This window comes from Mercenaria mercenaria, chromosome 16 (genome assembly GCF_021730395.1).
Source record: "Mercenaria mercenaria strain notata chromosome 16, MADL_Memer_1, whole genome shotgun sequence".
NCBI classification, from domain to species: Eukaryota; Metazoa; Mollusca; class Bivalvia; order Venerida; family Veneridae; genus Mercenaria; species Mercenaria mercenaria.
Window position 1 is genome coordinate 11,776,073 of NC_069376.1, and position 16,112 is coordinate 11,792,184.

At 36.3% G+C, this 16,112-nt stretch overlaps 1 long non-coding RNA gene across 1 annotated transcript in view; it reads right to left on the reverse strand.

The window, feature by feature from the left end:
* Positions 1-470: 470 nt before the first annotated feature.
* Positions 471-16,112, reverse strand: part of LOC128549475 (uncharacterized) — a 38,117-nt gene continuing 22,475 nt past the window's right edge. Inside the window, exon 3 of the long non-coding RNA XR_008367738.1 lies at positions 471-1,044. This is a non-coding gene — a long non-coding RNA (uncharacterized LOC128549475). The remainder of the gene's footprint in view (positions 1,045-16,112) is intronic.

Here is a 16,112-nt window from a genome sequence, read left to right on the forward strand (position 1 = left end):
TTTCTTACTGTTCATACTAAAAGACTTTTGGTTTTAGTCTTTATACAGTGTCATTTTCACTATGCTTGTTTCTTTTCTGGTTTATCTCTGTTTTGGAAAAGCAGCCTACATGGTTTGATGGTTATCCAATTTGAAAATGATTCAGTCAACGTTTTGCATGATTTCATTATTTCGACTTTCTTACGTCGTATTTTCTTCTTGTCAATGTTGTAGTACTTACCTGCCGCCCATGCGCACATATCTGTTTACGAAATTACGATTACGCGAGGTAGAAAGAAGCTATTGCATTTTCAATACAATGATAAGCTCGAAAATGATTGCAAGTACATGTTTTGTTCATAAAATTCTTTCAAACTGCTCATTACATTTTTTAAAAAGTATATTAATCATGTTAATGTCATTGTTGTTGTAACCGTATATATACTTGAAAGTAAACATTAAGCATAATGTGTATATATGTTACTTACCCTTGAGAAAGCATCATTGCCAGATATAACACTCTGGATATGTTGATGGAACTCTATGGTATCAATCAACAGATGCAACAAGCCGGAACAGTCAAACTCAGTTGCTCTTAGCTTGTGTTCATATCCTGGAGCATTTATGAAACATTTTGCAACAGCCCAAGGTTCAGTACACCACTGATGTGCATCTGTGTTTCTCCAGCATGGAGCAGGAGGAGTGGATGCGTGACGCCTAATAATTTCGTCGTATATGGCACCACATACGTTGTTGCGACAAGACGTTTTCCCGCGTGGATGTAGACAGTTACAATGTGTTTGACCGAGAGGACACTGTCTAGTTTTAGTCTGAACATGGTCCGGCTGGAGTGTGCGTACATCGCAAAGGCCACATGAAACTGCCGAAAGAGTGTGTTTCTGTTTAACTTTATCTAAGATATCAGTATGCAGCTGAATAACAAGGTGGTCGCAGAATGGCTCCAAGCCGTCTTTTACATATTTAAAACCAAGCCCGGCTCTCACCCAGTTCCTGTATTTCTTGTTCTCAAGCTGCGCCCTGTGGTCCATTTTTTTTTTACTTTATCTGTAAGAGACGGTATCAATAGGCCTGCATTATACTGTATATACAATACTATAATGGAATTCAGTACACATTGATATACAATGTTAAAATGATATTAATAAAAAGATATATTTTGTAGTGACCAGCTGTCTATACTATTTAACACACGTTCTAAATCGACAGAATCGAGTCTTCATGATAGAATTTCAAAAGCAGGAAAAAAACCGATTGCACATGTAGTAAGCTGAAAACAAAAGAAAATGGTAAAGTGTTGTGTAACTCTTTTACAAAGTACTGCTATTTACGCAGATCGAATTTTCTTATGCGCTAAGTAACATATTCTACATTTTGATAGACACAATATATTTGGGCTGTTCTATTATTAGCTTTTAAAATCAACATTGTTTTGAACAATACGGGGATATAATTTGGACGAGTTACAAGTTGAGAAAACAAGAAGGAAAATAATCTGTATTGTAATTTAAAATGATGAATTAAATTCAATCTGTTTCTTTCGTTAATGTAAAATTTCTACATTTTTGATAAACAAAACAATATTCATAGATATCACATGGATCTAATTCGGATATTTTGACGGTCGTTCGGGCTATGAGTATATTTTAAAATAGAGAACTGTATAATACTAAAAATATGTGAAAATGTTTAAAGGTTCTAGTTATTGTTGTATGCCCGTGCGTCCAATACGGTATGAATGGGTTGCAAATAAACGTTCACGATTGGATAAATAAAATAGATATGGAATAATAGGGGACTTAACCACGGCGCAAAGCGCCGGGGATGAAAATACCCGAGACGGTAACGTCCGTATAAAGTTATTCATCTTTGTTGTTTGCATATACTGAGGCATTTTTTTCCGATGTTTTCCGGTTCCGGTTAATGTACACGTCGCAGTCTGATTGACTGCATGAGCATCCGAGCACCATGAATCAGTCACAGAAATTCGTAAACCGCGCCAACATGATTCTTTTATTTATTTTTCGTAATGAAAACTGCACATGCAACTAAAGACACTTTTAAAACAGTAAGAAAGTGTAAAGGCCGTCACGTTTCTGTGTAGAGTGCAAAAAAGAACATAAATCGCGAGAACCCGGTGAATGACGTCATTGTCACGGCAAGGTATGATATTCGCTGTAAGAGGTATGATGACACTAAATGTAAAGTTCACTGTTAGAGCGAAGTTTTACTTTCCTTTGAGTTTTAAATATTTCTTCGTAAGTGGATATATAAAAGATAAATCCCCATGCTAGGCGGTGCCTTAATTTACATTAGACCTTATCTTATTGGTGACAAAAGTCGAAGTAAAATCACAAAATAATTATTGAGATCACTATTTGACCTTTCAAAATCTGAAAATTAAAAACAAATACAAGTTTGTATATTCAAAATTTCAACAGTACAATGAGTACAAGTAAATCACAAAAAAATTGCGGGAAAATGAAAGCAGAATGACGTTGCCGTGTACGAAACGTAACGTATATATTCCATGTCCGGTGGTCTAGTTGTAACACACTTGTCTGCCAATCCAGACGTCCGGGGTTCGAAACTCGGTCCAGGAACTGGGGATTTCTGAGATGCTCTTGAGTACCTCCCACCTGACTAAGAGGCCTGTACTGGTTCTTCCCAGGAAAGACGGCTTTGCGTTTATCGGTGCTATACACCAGACACGTTCCAGATCAAGACTGTCTATTCACAAAAAGCTAGGCTAAGTTAGCCGGACAGGCCTGTTTCTCTCTCTGTTATCTCTGTTCTAGGGGCTTTATCTCACTCTGTCCCTCTGGTCAGATTGCTCTGTGTCAGTACTAGTAGTGAATGAATTTCGCGCCCTGTGTGGCTGCGTTTGCTATATGTAAAGCGCCTTTGAATGTGTTTATCATGAAAAGGACGCTATATAAATCTGGTATAATAATAATGTCATATATGCTACAAATTATTGATATCACAAACTTGATATTATACTGATGGACAGTTTGAAAAGATTTTACCAAAAAATAACTTTACCGAGATTTTTTATTTCGTAACAAGATTCTGTCCTCTCATGATTGGTATTTCGGCGTCATGACAATGCAAAAAAATCTATTTGTAAGATACTGTAGTATTTGAATTATTTCACAAAACGAGTATATTGGTAGTTCTGGCTCTTTACTTCAGTTTTATCTTGTAAGCAAAAACGGGCAAACACCTTTATTTATGTCTTAGTTATTGTGCGGTGTATTCGCCTAAGGGGTGGAATGGGTAAGATACTTACTTAGTTCTTGCGAGTTTTAGCCTTTTACGTCCCCGCAAAACCCCTTACTTCCCGCCGTATTTTTCTTTCATTGCACTTTCAGTAGTAAGAGGAAAGTCGCGAGATCCCACTTAATAACGTCGTATGTATACTTACTATATATCATACTAGTACGAAGGAAGAAATTATTACATATTATTTGATATCAACAGACTTTGTTAATCAAACCCTATTCTGTCGTTCACTTTGCATGAACATCGAAAAAGTTATTTTATTCCTTAACTCAATACTTGCGTAAATCAAATAGTTTGGAATTAATAATGACAGTACGGTTTGTTATTTTAAAAGGTCCGTGAAGTTGGCAGTGGGTTATGCATTAGACATTCAGATAGACATTCGAAACGAATGCATCTCCGAGAGGCATTAGACATTCGGAGAGACATTCGAAATGAATAGGCGAATGCCTATCTGAGAGGCATTAGACATTCGAAGAGACATTCGAAAAGAATAGACGAATGCCTATCTGAGAGGCATTAGACATTCAGAGAGACATTCGAAAAGAGTAGTCGAATGCCTATCTGAGAGATATTAGACATTCGGAGAGACATTCGAAAATAATAGGTGAATGCCTACTTGTGAGGCATTAGACATTCGGAGAGACACTCGAAAAGTAAAGACGAAGGCCTATATGAGAGGCTTTAGACATTCGGAGAAACAATTCAAAAGAATACACGAATGTCTATCTGAGAGGCATTGGAAATTCGGAGAGACATTCAAAAATAATAGTTGAATGCCTGTCTGAGAGGCATTAGACATTCGGAGAAACATTCGAAAAAACATAGACGAATGCCTATCTCAGAGGCATTAAACGTTCGGAGAGACATTCGAAAAAACTTGGTGAATGCCTATCTGAAAGGCATTAGACATTCGGAGAGACATTCGAAAAGAATAGACGAATGCCTTTCTGAGAGATATTAGACATTCGGAGAGAAATTCGCAAATAATAGGTGAATGCCTATCTGAGAGGCATTAGACATTCGGAAAGACATTCGAAAAAAATAGACGAATGCCTATCTGAGAGGCATTAGCCATTCGGGGAGACATTTGTAAAGAATAGGTGAATGCCTATCTGAGAGGCATTAGACATTCGGAGTGACGTTAGAAAAAATAAACGAATGCCTGTCTGAGAGGCATTAGATATTCGGAGAGACATTCGAATAGAATAGACGAATGCCTACCTGAGAGGCATTATACATTCGGAGAGTCATTCAAGAAGAATAGGTGAATGCCTACCTGAGAGACATTAGACATTCGGATAGACATCCGAAAAAAAATAGGTGAATGCCTATCTGAGAGGCATTAGACATTCGGAGAGACATTCGAAATGAATAGTCGAATGCCTATCTGAGTGGCATTAGATATTCGGAGAGACATTCGAATAGAATAGATGAATGCCTACCTGAGAGGCATTAGACATTCGGAGAGATATCCGAATAGAATAGGCGAAGGCCTATCTGAGAGGCTTTAGACATTCTGAGAAACATTTCAAAAGAATAGACGAATGTCTATCTGAGAGGCATTAGACATTCGGAGAGACATTCGAAAAGAATAGGTGAATGCCTGTCTGAGAGGCATTAGACATTCGGAGAGACATTCGAAAAAAATAGGTGAATGCCTATCTGAGAGGCATTAGACATTCGGAGAGACATTTGAAAGGAATAGACGAATGCCTATCTGAGAGATATTAGACATTCTGAGAGACATTCGCATAATGGGTGAATGCCTATCTGAGAGGCATTAAACATTCGGAAAGACAATCGAAAAAAATAGACGAATGCCTATCTGAGAGGCATTAGCCATTCGGAGATACATTTGTAAAGAATAGGTGAATGCCTATCTGAGAGGCATTAGACATTCCGAGAGACATTAGAAAAAATAGACGAATGCCTATCTGAGATGCATTAGACATTCAGAAGGCCATTCGAAAAGAATAGTCGAATGCCTATCTGAGAGGCATTAGATATTCGGAGAGACATTCGAACAGAATAGACGAATGCCTACCTGAGAGGCATTAGACATTCGGAGAGTCATTCGAAAAGAATAGGTGAATGTCTACCTGAGAGACATTAGACATTCGGATAGACATTCGAAAAGAATAGGTGAATGCTTTTCTGAGATGCATTAGACATTCGGAAAGACATTCGAAAAAATAGACGAATGCCTACCTGAAAGACATTAGCCATTCGGAAAGACATTCGTAAAGAATAGGTGAATGCCAATCTGAGAGGCATTAGACATTCGGAGAGACATTCGAACAAACAGACGAATGCCTATCTGAGAGGCAATAGACATTCGGAGAAACATTCGAAAAGAATAGTCGAATGCCTATCTGAGAGGCATTAGATATTTGGAGAGACATTTGAATAGAATAGACGAATGCCTACCTGAGAGGCATTAGACATTCGGAGAGTCATTCGAAAAGAATAGGTGAATGTCTACCTGAGAGACATTAGACATTCGGATAGACATTCGAAATGAATAGGTGAATGCCTATCTGAGAGGCATTAGACATTCTGAGAGACATTCGAAAAAAATAGACAATTGCCTATCTGAGAGGCATTAGAAATTCGGAGAGACATTAGAAAAGAATAGGTGGGTGCCTTTCTAAGAGACATTAGATATTCGGAGAGACATTCGAAAAAAATAGGTGAATGCCTATCTGAGAGGCATTAAACATTCGAAGAGACAATCAAAAATGTCAAGGTGAATGCCTATCTAAGAGGCATTAGACATTCGGAGAGACATTCGAAAAGAATAGGTGAATGCCTATCTGAGAGATATTAGACATTCCTGGAGACATTCGAAAATAATAGATGAATGCCTATCTGAGAGGCATTAGATATTCGGAGAGACATTCGAACAGAATAGACGAATGCCTACCTGAGAGGCATTAGCCGTTCGGAGAGTCATTCGAAAAGAATGGGTGAATGACTATCTGAGAGGCATTAGACATTCGGAGAGACATTCGAAAGAATAGTCGAATGCCTATCTAAGAGGCATTAGACATTCGGAATGACATTCGAAATGAATAGGTAAATGCCTATCTGAGAGGCATTAGACATTCGGAAAAAATAGAGGAATGCCTATCTGAGAGGCATTAGACATTCGGAGAGACATTCGAAAAGAATTGGTCAGTGCCTATCTAAGAGACATTAGACATTCGGAGAAACATTCGAAAAGAATAGGTGAATGCCTATCTGAGAGGCGCTAAAAATTCGGAGAGACATTCAAAAATGTCAAGGCGAATGCCTATCTAAGAGGCTTAGACATTCGGAGAGGCAATCAAAAAGAATAGGTGAATGCCTATCTGAGAGATACTAGATATTCGGAGAGACATTCGAAAAAAATAGGTGAATGCCTATCTGAGAGGCATGAGACATTCGGAGAGACATTCGAAAAAAAAAATAGACGAATGCCTACCTATAAGGCATTAGCCATTCGGAGAGTCATTTGAAAAGAATAGGTGAATGCCTATCTGAGAGGCATTAGATATTCGGAAAGACATTCGAAAGAATAGACGAATGCCTATCTGAGAGGCATTAGACATTCGGAGACACATTCGAAAAGAATAGTCGAATGCCTATCTGACAGACATTAGACATTCGGAAAGCCATTCGAAAGGAATAGGTGAATGCCTACCTGAGAGACATTAGACATTTGGAGAGACATTCGAAAAGAATAGGTGAATGCCAATCTAAGAGGCATTAGACACGAAAAGAATAGGTGAATGCCTATTTGAGAGACATTAGACATTCCGAGAGAAATTCGCAAAGAATAGGTGAATGCCTATCTAAGAGACATTTGAAATTCCGAGAGACATTTGAAAATAATAGGTGAATACCTATCTGACAGACATTAGACATTCGGAGAGACATTCGAAAAGAATAGACGAATGCCTATCTGAGAGGCATTAGACATTCGGAGAGACATTCGAAGTAAATAGATTGTCTAATGCCTCTCAGATATACATTCACCTATTCTTTTTGAATGTATCTCCGAATGTCTAATGCCTCTCAGATAGGCATTCACCTATTTTTTCTAATGTCTCTCCGAATGTCTAATATCTCTCAGATAGGCATTCACCTATTCTTTTCGATTGTCTCTCCGAATGTCTAAGCCTCTTAGATAGGCATTCGCCTTGACATTTTTGAATGTCTCTCCGAATGTTTAATGCCTCTCAGATAGGCATTCATCCATTTTTTCAAATGTCTCTCCGAATGTCTAATGTTTCTTAGAGAGGCTTTCACCTATTCTTTTCGAATGTCTATCCGAATGTCTAATGTCTCTCAGGTAGGCATTCACCTATTCTTTTTGAATGACTCTCCGAATGTCTAATGCCTCTCAGGTAGGCATTCGTCTATTCTATTCGAATGTCTCTCCGAATATCTAATGCCTCTCAATTAGGCATTCATCTATTTTTTTCGAATGTCTCTCCGAATGTCTAATGCCTCTCAGGTAAGCATTCACCTTTTTTTCGATTGTCTCTCCGAATGTCTAATGCCTCTCAGATAGGCATTCGTCTATTTTTTTCGAATGTCTCTCCGAGTGTCTAACGCCTTTCAGATAGGCATTCACCTGTTCTTTTCGAATGTCTCTCCGAATGTATAATGCCTTTCAGATAGGCATTCACCTATTCTTTTCGAATGTCTCTTCGAATGTCTAATGCCTCTCAGATATGCATTTACCCATTCTTATGGAATGTCTCTCCGAATGTCTAATGCCTCTCAGGTAGGCATTCACCTTTTTTTCGAATGTCTCTCCGAATGTCTAATACCTCTCAGATATGCATTCACCTATTTTTTTCGAATGTCTCTCCTAATGTCTAATGCCTCTCAGATAGGCATTCGCCTATTTTTTTTTCGAATGTCTCTCCAAATGTCTAATGCCTCTCAGATAGGCATTCACCTATTCTTTTCAAATGTCTTTCCGAATGTCTAATGCCTTCCAGATAGGCATTCACCTATTCTTTTCGAATGTCTCTCCGAATGTCTAATGCCTCTCAGATATGCATTCACCTTTTCTTTTCGAATGTCTCTCTAAATGTCTAATGCCTCTCAGGTAGGCATTCACCTTTTTTTTCGAATGTCTCTCCGAATGTCTAATGCCTCTCCGATAGACATTTATCTATTTTTTTCGAATGTCACTCCGAATGTCTAATGCTTCTCAGATAGGCATACGCCTATCTTTTTCGAATGTCTCTCCGAATGCCTAATGCCTTTCAGATATGCATTCATCTATTTTTTTAAAATGCCTCCCCCAATATCTAATGCCTTTCAGATAGGCATTCGCCTCTTTTTTCGAATGTCTCTCGGAATGTCTAATGCCTCTCAGATAGGCATTCACCTATTGGTTTCGAATGTCTCTCCGAATGTCTAATGCCTTTCAGATAGGCATTCACCTATTCTTTTCGAATGTCTCTCCGAATGTCTAATGTCTCTCAATAGACATTCATCTATTTTTTTTGAATGTCTCTCCGAATGTCTAATGCCTCTCAGATAGGCATTCGCCTCTTTTTTCGAATGTCTCTCCGAATGTCTAATGCCTCTCAGATAGGCATTCGCCTATTCTTTTCGAATGTCTCTCCGAATGTCTAATGCCTTTCAGATAGGCATTCACCTATTCTTTTCGAATGTCTCTCCGAATGTCTTATGCATAGACATTCATCTATTTTTTTTAATGTCTCTCCGAATGTCTAATGCCTCTCAGATAGGCATTCGCCCATCTTTTTCGAATGTCTCTCCGAATGTCTTATGCCTTTCAGATAGGCATTCGCCTTGACTTTTTCGAATGTCTCTCCGAATGTCTAATACCTCTCATATAGGCATTCGTCTATTTTTTTCGAATGTCTCTCCGAATGTCTAATGACTCTCACATAGGCATTCATTTTTTTTCGAATGTGTCTCCGAATGTCTAATGATTCTCATATATGTATTCACCATTTCTTTTCGAATGTCTCTCTAAATGTCTAATGGCTCTCAGGTAGGCATTCACCTATTCTTTTCAAACATCTCTCCGAATATCTAATGCCTCTCAGATAGGCATTCACCTATTCTTTTCGAATGTCTCTCCGAATATCTAATGCCTCTCAATTAGGCATTCATCTATTTTTTTTCGAATGTCTCTCCGAATGTCTGATGCCTCTCAGATAGGCATTCGCCTATTTTTTTCGAATGTCTCTCCGAATGTCCAATGCCTCTCAGATAGGCATTCATCTATTTTTTTCGAATGTCTCTCCGAATGTCCAATGCCTCTCAGATAGGCATTCACCTATTCTTTTCGAATGTCTCTCCGAATGTCTAATGCCTTTCATAACGGTATTCATCTATTTTTTTCGAATGTCTCTCCGAATGTCTAATGCCTCTCAGACAGGCATTCACCTTTTTTTTTTTCGAATGTCTCTCCAAATGTCTAATGCCTCTCAGATATGCATTCACCTATTCTTTTCGAATGTCTTACCGAATGTCTTATACCTCTCAGATAGACATTCGTCTATTTTTTTCGAATGTCTCTCCGAATGTCTAATACCTCTCGGATAGGCATTCGTCTATTTTTTTTTTCGAATGGCTCTCGAAAGTCTAATGCCTGTCAGATAGGCATTCGTCTATTCTTTTCGAATGTCTCTTCGAATGTCTAATGCCTCTTAGATAGGCATTCACCTTTTCTTTTCGAATGTCTCTCCGAATGTCTAATGCCTCTCGGAGAGGCATTCGTTTCGAATGTCTTTCTGAATGTCTAATGCCTAACCAACTGCCAACTTCACGGACCTTATTTTAAAGCTGTGTTGATTTAAAGTATCAAATTCCGGTGCGGAGTAAACAACAAAAATGTCTCTTTCTAAGAATGTAAAATGAAAACAAACATTCTACGAATTCATTAAACCAACAAAAATTATCCCGCCATAAAAATACGCAAATAAAAACAATATTCCTGTCAGACACTTGTAGTAGTTCTATAACATCAACTAAGCAGTCCCATTGGTTAAAAATCAAACGCATGAAATTCCAATATAACTGAAACATTTTAATTCGTATAAACATAACTGTTTTAAAAGGCTAACTGAACATTGATTGTATTTCTACCTGTTGAATGAAATAGAGATTCTCAGAAAGCTGAAACTCTGCGCATACTAAATGTCATTTTCAAGCCAGATATAAGCTTTATTGATGCTTCATTGCAAAGAGGATTTATTTTGATTAACGTCGCATCGACACAATTATAGGTCATATGGCGACTTTTCGGCTTTGATGGTGGAGGAAGACCCCAGGTGCCCCTCCGTGCATTATTTCATCACGAGCGGGCACCAGGGTAGAACCACCGAGCTTGCGTAAGCCAGCTGTATGGCTTCCTCACATGAAAAATTCAACGCCCCGAGTGAGGCTCGAACCCACACCGATGAGGGGCAAGTGATTTGAAGTCAGCGACCTTAACCACTCAGCCACGGAGGCCCCTGCAAAGAGAAATGTCTTTGTATCTTTTGATTGCCTAAATACAGACCTCCAAGACTAGAGTCGTCTCGAAGGAGTGAAAGGCTAGAAATGTTGATAAAGATATGTTATATATTTTTATTTCTACATAGAACATAGTAGCGGAGGCATTTAATATGCATACCAATATGAAAGTTCATTAGGCCTAAAAAAATCTTTGTTTCTAATAACATGCTAAAAAAATAGGGTAGGTAGGTCGGATTTTTTATTATTGTTTTATTATTTATTTATTATTTTTTTTATTTATTTATTTCATATTTAAGTGAGACTTTTCGAAATTTGTGTCAAAATAAAAGAATACAAATAAGGGGGTTATGCCTTCAATGAATCAGTAAGTTGATTTCTAACATCACTGACCATGCTTAAGGCATAAAAAGTGAAGTTTTGCAACTTTTTGTTAAAATGCTGAAAAAATAATCCAAGGCCGTAAAAACATTTGAGGTCGGGCCAACAATTTAGAGTAGGTCGAGATACCGAAAACGATTTTTTACACGCTTTTGAAACCAGCTCAATATAAATTCTTCCTAAGAAGAGCGTAACAGAAAATAAACAGGATAGAGTTTTATCATGAAAACTCCCATGTGCCTCGTGTGGGATTCGAGCCCCTGCCGTTTGGGTGGAAGATCAATGCTCTAATCACTAAGTGAAAGTTTCGATTCCTTGACACAGCTGTCAGAGACTGGTTTTAATCTTCAAACATGTCATCATATATGACGACGTAAATGCCATACTGGCGAAAAAAATGTCATTTTAGGCTTTAGATAAAGTCCGTACGAGTAGCGACCTAAGTGCTTGACATAAAAAATGAAGTGTAGAGACTTTTACTATGAAAAAGTCCCAAGTGCCTGAGGCGGAATTTAAACCAAGCTGGCACGAGAAGAAGTCCAATGCTTTAACCACTGAGCCAATGAGTCGACTATCTGACGTAGTTGTCAGACGTACTGGCTATGCGTAAGCGACGGTAACACTGCCCCTCTTCAAAGGAATCGTCATATTTGATGTGAATGTCATTTTGGCGTAGAAAGTGCCATTTTAGGCACTAGATAATGTCTGTTTCTCAGACGAACCCCATCTTACGCCTTTAAGGCATAACAGAAATTGAAGAGGATAGAATTTTATTATATAAAATTCCATGTGCCTGAGGTGGGATTTGAAACCGGATCGCACGGGTGAAAATTCAATACCCTAACCACTCAGCCAAAGAGTCGACTGAGTCAAATCCCAGAAACCTTTGAAAACCTGATTTCCATGATCTTCCATGTTGAGTCAGTGACCAGTGTTCAAAATATTCCAGTAAACACTTTTGACAATAAGATTGAAGAAGAAATCAGCAATCTAGATATGAATATAGTATTTTAAAATATTTCAAATTCTATGTGAACTCGACTTTTAAGATAAATAGGTGAATTCAAGGAAACTTATCTTCAAAACTAGTCTTTGTAATAATTTTGAATTATCCTCTGTTTGGGTAGTACAATTTAAAACTAAAACAAGACCACCTTCGCATCATGACTTTAAAGACAACAAACTATTATTCATATTGTTCAAGACATCATTTAACGTAGAAATAGAGACTATCATGTTAATGCAATTGCAAAGAAACTTGTACTCTCCAATGGTTTGATTAATATTCAGTTTCAATTTTCGTGTATTTTGTAACTTTCTCAGATACCCAGTGTACTTCAAACAATTCGTATGAGTCCTTTCTGTTTAAACTGATGAAGTCAGTGTATAATATCATCTTGATATTCATTGTAATGTTCTATTTTATGAATTCATTTGTTTGAGAAAATGACGAAATATCTCAGTTACCGAGTTAAATGACGATAACAGACACTACTGGATGCACATGCCATTAAAAGGGTCATGAAATTGGCCTTAATTTTTTCAAACGATTTTAACAGAGCTTCAAAAGGTCACCATTAAAATTCACCCATTACTTCTTACTATTTAATGGGATTTTCATGACCATAGTTTTAATGACATGCATTAAAAGTGACTTTGATGACCATGAAAAGCTGCTTAAAATAAACCATTAAAATAAGTTTAACAGGCTCCTTAAAACTCCATGAAAATGTTAATTGGTATAAAACTAATGTGCCATTAAAAAGAACCCCTTAATTCCACATTAATTAGTAAGAACTAATGGGGCCATTATTTTTTTAATACTCTGTTAATGGCCGTTAATTATTTAAAAAACGATTAATGGTCTCATTAAATATGTCAGATTTAATTTTAATGGGTTCATAATATTTTAATTGTATATTAAATTAAGGGCCATGAAAATTTGCCATCAAAATTTAGACATCTTTAGATAATCAACTACATATTAATATTTGCCGTATTGATTTAAACTACGTATTACTACACATGTAATAGTATCTATATATATGTACTGTTTTGTAAAATGCTACAAGAATATTTGTTTCTTCTTTTTTCTTTTATTATTTTGTAATGTAAACACATGTAACAGCCTCGTTCAAACATTTGTTATATTGTACCCTTATTTTATCATAATGTTCATATGAAATGGGAAAATAAATGGATATTGTTTTGTATTGAGTTGTACTGAGAAGGGTTTACAGGTACCGGTTTAATAGATCAAGTGACCATGTGGGTAGTTTTAACTATTCAACATTATAATATTGACAAACATTCTGACCAAGTTTTTATTGGTACAGACATTAGGCATCAGGTGTATTCAAAAAGCAAGTCAGCGCTGAATGGGCAGTCACAATTTAGCTCTACTTCAGTACTTAGTGCTCACGTGCATGCACTTAAACAGCTAAGAGCAAATGTTTGAGGGATTGCATCACAAGTAGCTTCTCCCACCTCCAATCAAGCGTACTACACTCTTTGATTCAGTGAAACGAAGAAGCGATTGATCTGCCCAAGCCCCAAATAAATTTAAATCAGACTGTAAATCTTCACAATTATGTGTTCTCTATAAACCTTAGTTTCTACTCAAAGACTGGAAAATTTGAAAATCTAAACTAGTCTGAACACACTTTATAATGTAAATTCCTTACCCCACACATTTTCTTATACAAATGCTGATTATTTCGACAAGAAAAACAAAGAACAGAAAAAGTTGCATGCATCAATAAGTATTCACCCTTACCAACATGTTGTAGATTGATGTTATCAAATAAATTATCCGACTTTCATTGAAATAAATCCTTTTTTTTTGTAAGAACACAATTTGGCAAACATTTGAAAAAAAAATGGCGTAACTGCATCAAGGGAAAATAGCTTTAATGCAGCTAAATATAACATCATGATATATTATAGACGATGTGTGCGTAGTATATATTTATTGTGATTAAAGTCCATTTTAGAACAATATGAGACTGGAATAATAAGCATTCAAAAGGAGAGCAAGCCAAAAACCAAAAGGAGAATATATACGAATCACATTTTACAGAATGTAGGATTAAATGGGCATTACATTGCTGTTAAGGGCCATTAAGTTTACTCTTAAAGGAAATCTATACAACCTGAACATTTAATGGGCATTAAAACCAAATTTAAGGGCCGTGAATAATCCTGTTAAATTCAAAATATACAGAATTTCACCATCTTTTCAAAGCCATTAACTATTTTAGCTACCAAAATTATTTTTAATGGCATGATTCATGGTCAAAAATGGGTGTTTTAATGGTATTTTGACATGTAACCCATTGATATTGTGAAACCTGTTAAATAAAGTAATGCAATAATTAATGGTGGTAATTAACGGGTTTTTCCTATTTTAATGGATATTTAACAGGGTTTTAAACCATGTTTAATGGTATGTGCATCCAGTAGTGAGAGTCTACACCTGCAATAAGAATGGGGTCTAATATTCATTATGTCAACTTCTTTCCATTTTTCTCTATTTTTGACATTTTCATTTAAATGTCTATAAGTACTATTTTAACTGCAGAAATTGAAGTAATTAGCTTCCAGGAACAATTGATCGTGCTTACATTTTAAAACCGATAATACCTTTCAACCATAATATAAATATCTGGAATATTACATATACCATGTGTAAAATTAACAAACTATTTGCAAGCTCTGACCTTATCCAGCTAATAAAGAAGAATTATTGAAGACAATGTTCAAAGCTGTTTTTTTTTCTCTTGTTTTTTCTTTTTTCTTTTTAAAATTATGATTGCACTTGACAACTACGTCGATTGCAAACCTTCCTAGGAGACAAAATCAGGTGTAATTACGCTAGGGTCATCTATTTCTTACAAGTTTTATTTGAGGGTTATCTGTTTCTGATAAAATGATCCAAATCACCATTATTTGAGACAACGCGGCGCAGCGTATAGTATGAGAATTTCTATAGCTTAACTACTGTAATCAGTTTTGACGGTGGTCTGTTGTAATTTAATATCCGTTATATTGTTTAATGCTTTTGTTCATAACTACTAAAATGTCTACATTTCAACAAATAATGAATTACAACGTATCGGTTTTAACGGTACAAAGAAAAATAATCTACAATTGCCATACTTAAAAAATGTAGTATATGTTTTGTTCTGTACATACACCTTGGCAATGTAGGAGTCAAAATAAAACTTTTAGAACAAGAAAACATAAAATGGCTATGGAGACGCGAGAACGTAAATAACTTAAATTTTAAATTCACCGGAAAATACACTTTTGGCAACGAAGGAGCCAAACTAAACTGTTTTCGATTTTCATCGTTGAAAGTAGTAAAAACAGCAAATTCTCATGTGTTTCCGTAACATATACATGTAGTTTTTCAGTAAGTTTTAAAACCTTCTTAAGAAATGTAGCATTTGTTTCGAGATATCTAACAAAATGTCTTATTGTCGAACGATTTGGAGGCCAGTCACTTTAATGGAATTGATACCTGAGTGTGTAATTCGGTCGTTTTTTTTACATCTTTGTTCTTAAGTTGAGTTAATGCTGTTTGTTTGTACGATAAATTGTTAAAAGTGCCACCAGTCATTTTACGTTTTCCTTGTATTTTATTGTCTTCCGGTCAAAATCCATCAATTCGAGAATGCAATCAATCTTAATACGTTAACAGATTCTGGCGATGTCATTTGCGGTTAAAATTAATGCTTTACAAGTAGCTTTTATATTTAGCATACATGTAGAATAAACCAAATATATGCAAAAACTGCACTGGACCAGTTATAAAAGGACATTCATTTAAATCATTACACGAAACTTTCATAAAAATGTTTTTATATTGCACGTGCAAACATATACGTGACGGTCAGTTAAATAAAAATAAATACCCTCCTTTGAGATAAAGACAGGTAATATTAAGTTTTCTT